The 7,074-nt window shown below is 40.5% G+C and overlaps 1 pseudogene; it reads right to left on the reverse strand.

Moving 5' to 3' along the window:
- Positions 1 to 404: 404 nt before the first annotated feature.
- On the reverse strand, positions 405 to 1,081 carry LOC141499574 (dual specificity protein phosphatase 12-like; annotated as a pseudogene).
- Between the last annotated feature and the right edge of the window lie 5,993 nt (positions 1,082 to 7,074).

Below are 7,074 nucleotides of genomic sequence, written 5' to 3' on the forward strand. Positions count from 1 at the left end.
AAGAAGACCCGGGTGCAAATACGACCTCAAGCACTTTCCAGTTGTGTAATCTTTTTTTTTTCTGGACAATATAGGAGTTTTAATACTAAACTGTACACACACACACACACACACACACACACACACGTTCATAATGTACACAAACATACTTTACATGGTAAAAAACAACTTGGTCTCTAATTTATTCCACTTAGTTACATTTAGCACATTTTGTATCCACATCCAAGAAAGAGAATCTGAGGTCAACCATAGGAAAGAATGAATTTTCACATGCCAGTTCCAATGAAAAGATAACCAAAAACCATGATTGCCTATAAATTTGTAACTAATAGTAATGAGCAATGACATCAGATATAAGGAAGCTTCTTTTCAAGTCAGTCATTAAAATCAGTTTTTTAAAAAGCTTATGTTTTTCTTGCTTGTGATCCAAGAAGGGGAAGCGTCTTCGTTTCATCCACTCTATTCTCATGTATCTGAAAAGCAGGGGTCATCCACTGACCACAGGAACACTGTTCACCATACCAGTTGAAGGAACCCAACTTAGCACTGCACTTTGGGCAAAGGAGTTGTCCATCCATCGCACCCAACAATGCAGATTCCATCCACTGAACAGGTTCAATGAAATGAGAAGTACACTTAGCCTCATTCCCTGTGTTAATTATTAAAGGTATCATTTTCTTAATGAGCAAAGGCTGCTGGTCCACTTCCCTGACTATGATCCAAAATACTAGAACTTCGAAATAAGGAACATCTGCACTTCCTTACATTCGTAGAGGAACTCATCTTTCAAATCTTGGGAAATAAGAGTGGGATCAACAGCAAAGACTTCCTGTGGCAAATTCCGTAATTCAGGATATTTCTCAGTAACTTTTTGTAAATGATACTGCTTATAAAGTGCACTAGAGGTGTCCACTTTACAACCCATTGTCTTGTTTAGCTTCAGTTGCCACTCAAAGCCCTCATTCATTTTAGCCTCTGGTTTGATGGTCTGGAGGTTGCCATAGGCCTCTTCAAAGGGGAGTTGCTCAGTATTCATTAGGTAAGCAGTAACCACCACAACACTTCAACTGATACCTGCATGGCAGATTCAGTTAGAGAGGATAGCTGAGGCCCAGGCTGGAAACGTGGCTTGGGAAATGCGCTGAGGCCTTAGGCCAGGTGGGCATCCTGGGCCCGGATGTGGCTGATGTGTCCCAACCCTTCATGACCCCCTCTTGGCAGAGACAATGGAGTGATTTCTCCTGCCCATTTTCCAGAAGGGGAAACTAAGTGACTTTCCAGGGTCTTCCTGACTGTGGCCCTGGGGTCGGCGAGCCTCGATGCTGGGCTCAGGGTGGGCAGACGGGACGGGGCGCCACTGTGGCTTCCCCGGGCTCACCCTCCCGGAGCAACCCTGGTTCCACCCACCGAGCGCAGGCTCCGGGCCAGTTATGTAATCTTGGGCAATTCCTTTAACCCCTCTTTGCCTTAGCTTCCTCATCTTTAAAATGAACTAGAGAAGGAAATGGCGAACTTTTCTAGTATCTTTGCTAAGAAAACCCCAAATGAGGTCAGAAGAGCTAGAAGAGTCAGACATGACTAAAGAACAACAAAATACTTAGTGTCAGAACCTCCGAGGCTAGCAGTTTGACTTGGATAAGGCACTCATTTCACAAGAATATGGCTCAGGACTTGAAGCAACTAATTTGCACACTGGATAGAGTCCTGGATTTGGAGTCAGAAAGACCAGAGTTCAAAGTATGCCTTAGATCTTTATTAGCTGTGGGATCCAAGACAAATCACTTAACCTGTCAATCTATTTTCTTTTCTTTTCTTTTTTTTTTTAGGTTTTTGCAAGGCAATGGGGTTAAGTGGCTTGCTCAAGGCCACACAGCTAGGTCATTATTACATGTCTGAGGCCGGATTTGAACTCAGGTACTCCTGACTCCAGAGCCAGTGCTCTACCCACTGCGCCACCTAGCTGCCCCTCAATCTAATTTCTTATCTGTAAGATGAGGATAATGACAGCCCCTACTTCACAAGATTGTTATGAGGATCTAATGAGATAATATATTTAAGGTATTTTGCAAATCTTTAATAGCCACATTATTATTATTATTATTATTATTATTATTATTATTATTATTATTAAGTGCTACACCTGGAGTTGGGAAGATTTGAGTTTAAATCCCAAATCTGATATTTATTAGCTGAGTAACCATGGGCAAGTTACTTAATTTCTCTAAGACTTACTTTCCTTATCTGTAAAATGGGGACAGTGATATCTGTAGCATCTACTGTATTCAAAATTTGTGAATCGATTTTTTTTAAAAACTCTTAAGGCCCATATAAATGTCAGTTAATATTTCACCATACTTTTGAAGTACCCAATTGTAGACCATTGGGAGAGACACTCATAAGATAACATAGAAAATACTTTGCAAACTCTAAAAGTCTTATAGCAATATTGCCACTATCACCAACATCACTGTCATCATTGTCATAACAAATAATTATAATAAATGATAATTACAATAGTAACTATTTAGATGGCTAATATTATTATTTATGTTTTATCATTATTATTACTCTTATTAATCTTGCAAAGTTTGGGTAAGACATGGCTTTTCATTTATATTACTGTAGACATGCTGCATATCATTCACTTCTCTTTCTGAGCTGATAGTTTAGTAGGAGGACTAAGATGCCAACAGAGTTATACTGTACAACATTACATGATAAGTGCATTTAAGGATGGAGGACTGAGGGGGAAGGTTGTTTTGATTGACAAAGAAGAGGGGAACCTGAAACTTCTAGAATTTCAGCTTTCTTATCTATAAAATAAGGAGAGGTAGAGGGGTATAGTTCAAAAGAGAATGAATTTGAAGTCAGAACATCTGGCTTTGTATCCTTATTCTGACAACTAATTGGTCTATCTCCCCATGTCTCAGTTTTTCTTATCTTTAAAATGGGTCCTATCTCACTGGGTTGTGGAAAGAAAAATGTGCTCAGTTAGTTTCAAGGTGCCATAGAAATGTCTTTTCTGTTGCTAGTCCTCTATGATAAAGTGGTACAAACCAATTTCCTTGTCAAAGTGGGAGAGGATCGGTGTGGAATATTGTATCCTTCAGTGGTTCTCAAGTGTAGTCTGGGAGACCCTAGGTTATCCCCCAGATCTTTCCTGAGGTCCACAAGATCAAAACAATTTTCATAATATTATGAAGATGCTTTCTTTTTTGAGTATAGTAAATTGCAATAGATACAAATCAAATTGACAAAAGCTCTTAGGAGGACAGTTCACTATAATTTTGAGACCCCAAAGTTTGAGAAGTGCTGGCACATGCTATCAGTATTGATGGATAGAGTCACTGGGAAACCAAGAGTCCAACTCAAAGGAATCACTCAATCAAAGACACAAAACAAAAGGACAAGGTCACCTCTATTTTTCCAATTGTTTCCCTCCCTGTCTTGTCATGGACTAGACTGCAGAGATAGTTTGGCTGTGCAAAGGAGCACTCCAAACCTCAGCACCTGTGACTCTTGGCTAGTGATTTCTTGACCCCTTCTCCATTGTGGAACAAAGTCACTGTGCTGGGGGATGCTTATGTAAGCTGGTTGCCCTTCCTTCCCACCCCCTTCCTCCCCTGGCAGGGCCTTTTGAATGGCTTTCCAATTAAATGCCCTAAGAAAAACGAGAAAGTCTGTTGTAGCCTTAAGATTGTCTGTTTATCATCTCATCGATCAGGGAGTGAAATCCATTGGTTGACAGGTGAAGTTGGTACTAGGGTCAGTGCTTTCATAGATCACGTCCTGCTTAAGGTAGCTTTGGGATTGCTGTTTCTTACAGCTGGAAGGTGTCTCAGAGATCAACCCCTTTTACCATATTTTATTATTTTTGAAAAAATAGATTTTGATTGATGCATAGGGTTATTTCCCAATACCCCTTTCCCCCTCAACCCATAGAACCCTTTTTTGTTGGCACCAAGTCACCATCACCAAGAAATTGCTGGAGTATGTTGACATAGGAACTGTTCTGCTCCCATGATGCCCTTCTCTCTCTCTCTCTCTCTCTCTCTCTCTCTCTCTCTCTCTCTCTCTCTCTCTCTCTCTCTCTCTCTCTCTCTCTCTCTTGTTTCCTCACTGTTTTTCCGGAATGGCAACCAACTCTGCTTCTTTTGGTGCTCTTTTTATTTACCTTATTGTAGACATTCTGCACATCATTCCCTAATTTTCTGCTTCCAATGGTGCTGGTCTTCCCACCTAACTCCTCATTTTACAGAAGTAAATAAAATTAAATTTCCCAAGAGGACAGAGGTGGGAAGGACTAAGTTCAGTCAGATGGCAAGAGACATGGTATGGTAGACAGAAATGCTGGATCAAGAGTCAGAGGTCCTGGGTTCAAATCCCTAACTCTGCTATTTAATATTACTTGTGTTTCTTGGGACAAATCAGTTAATCTAAAATTTTTGTTTTGATCTCATTGTGTCAATCTATTAGACATATTAGCACCATGGTCAACCAAGTAGCCTGTGCTTTCATTTCCAGTGACTTCATATATTTTAGTTGACCTTTGATTTATTATATTTATATTTGAGTTCATCAACAAATTAGTGGAATGTAGAGGGGATAGTAGAAAGAAAACTGGGGACAGAATTAGAATCAATGAATGGAAGCCACAGAAAGGCAAATTTGGGGTCAATATCAGGAAAAACTTCCTAATGAGTGAGGAAGAGATTGCTTTAGGAGTGCAATGGAGATGTTCATTCTCAAGGAGGTCTGCTGCTCCCACAGAGGCTGGACAGCCACTGGTCAGGGATGCTAGAGAAGGATGTTTCTGGTCAGTTGTGTCCAAATCTTCATGATCCCATTTGAGGATTGTTTTTTGTAAGGCAAATGGGGTTAAGTGGCTTGCCCAAGGCCACATGGCTAGGCAATTTTTAAGTGTCTGAGACTGGATTTGAACTCAGGTACTCCTGACTCCAGGGCCGGTGCTTTATCCACTGCCACCTAGCTGCCCCTTATTTGAGGATTTCTTGACAGAGATATCTTTCTCCAACTTATTTTACATCTTAGAAAACTGAGGCAAATGGGATGAAACTATTTGTGCAGGGTCACCCAGCTAATAAGCATCAGAGGTTGCATTTGAACTCATGAAGATGAACCTTCCTGATTCCAAACCCAGTGTTCTCTATCCCTTGTGTTTCCTAGCTGCCTCAATACTAATTCTGCATTCTCGGACAAGTTATTTCCCTTCTCTTGGCTTCAGTTTCCCTCTTGATAAAAATCAGGGGGCTAGCCTAGGTATCTCCAAGGTCCTTTCAGCCCTTGAGTTTATAGTCCTATGATATGCTTCTTTAAAATCCTCATTCATATAATGTAATTTGTTCACTAATCCAGTGGGCTTCTTTTCTACAGTGGGACAGCTAGATGTTACAATGGATCAAGTGCTGGACCTGGATTCAGGAATCCTTGAGTTCAAATCCACCTTTAGATGTTCATTAGTTGTATGACTTCAGGCCTCTGCCTGCCTCAGTTTCCTCTATCTGTTAAAAGGATAATAGCTCTATTTATTCTAGAAGAGCTGTTGTGAGGTTTAAGTGAGATATTTAGTATTAGTGCTCTCTTCAATGCTTATTCTCGCCCTCCCTTATGTTTCTTTTCTTTTTCTTGTGGGGGCAATGGGGTTAAGTGACTTGCCCAAGGTCATAGAGCTAGTAAGTATTAAGGGCCTGAGATCAGATTTGGACTCAGTTCCTCCTGACTCCAGTGTCAGTACTTTATCCACTGTGCCACCTAGCAGTACCTTCCCTGTGTTTCAAAGGATTATTATTCCAAAGTCACTACTGACCTCTTAATTTGGAAATTCAATGGTATTTTCTCAATCCTCATCCTTCCTGAACTCTCTGAAACCTTTGACATTATCAAACACCTTCTTCTAACTCTCTCTTCTCTCTGTTTTCATATCAATCTCTTTTTGGTTCTCCATCACTCTATCTAACCATCCCCTTTCCATTTACATTATTATATCACATCTTCTAAAGGTGCCTGTCCCCCAAAGCTCTGTCCTGGGTCCTTTTCTTTTCTCCCTTTTTACCATTTTGCTTGGTGATCTTATCAGCTCCCATCAATTCAATTAGCATCTCTCTGCTGATGATTTTCAGCTTTATCCAGTTTTAACTCTTTTCCCCCTCTAGATTCATATCACCAAGGTCCTATTGACATTTTGAAATGGATATCCTATGGGTATTATAGGCTTAACATGCCTAAACCTGAACTCAATAGAGTTCTCTCCAAGCCTTCTCCTGGCAGACAGATGGCCTAGCACAATGCTGGGCCTGGAATTAGGAAGACCTAAAATCAAATCCAGTCTCAGACATTTATGTGAGTATATTATGTGAGTCTGGGCAAGTCAGACGCTGTCTGGCTCAGTTTTTCTCAAGTATAAGATGGAAGTAATAATGACACCCACTTTATAGGGCAATAATGGATAGAAGATTAGACCTGCAGAAGACTCATCTTCCTGAATTCAAATCTATCCTCAGATACTTACTGGTTTATGACCCTGGGCAATTCACTTAACCCCATTTCCTCAGTTTCCTCATCTGTAAAATGAACTAGAGAAGAAAATGGCAAACCAATTCAAGTATCTTTGCCAAGAAAACCTTGCAAGGGGTCACAAAGAGTCAGACATAATCAGAAACGATTGAAGCAAAACACTTTCCAAAATTATTGTAGAATCAAATGAGATCATATTTATCAATTCCTTAGCATAGTGACTGGCAGAGTAAGCACGCTTGTTCTCTACCCTCTAAAGATCAGAATATTTCTTTCTTCCTAAATTTTCTTCTCCCACCCCCAGGCTTAAAACCCAGGTGTTATCCTCCTTACCTCATATTCAATCAGTTGCCAAGGTCTGTTGGTTCCACCTTTGTAACATCTTTCATACTGAGGTCCCTTCTCTCCCCTGACTCTGCCACCAGGTCTTTACCCTTTGGTAACTAGGCCATTGCAATAGCTTTGATGGTTGGTCTATCTGCCTTACAGCTCTTCCCAATGCAATATTCTAATCAACTGGCAGGCTCATCTTCCTAAAGT

This window comes from Macrotis lagotis, chromosome X (assembly GCF_037893015.1).
Source record: "Macrotis lagotis isolate mMagLag1 chromosome X, bilby.v1.9.chrom.fasta, whole genome shotgun sequence".
NCBI lineage: Eukaryota > Metazoa > Chordata > Mammalia > Peramelemorphia > Peramelidae > Macrotis > Macrotis lagotis.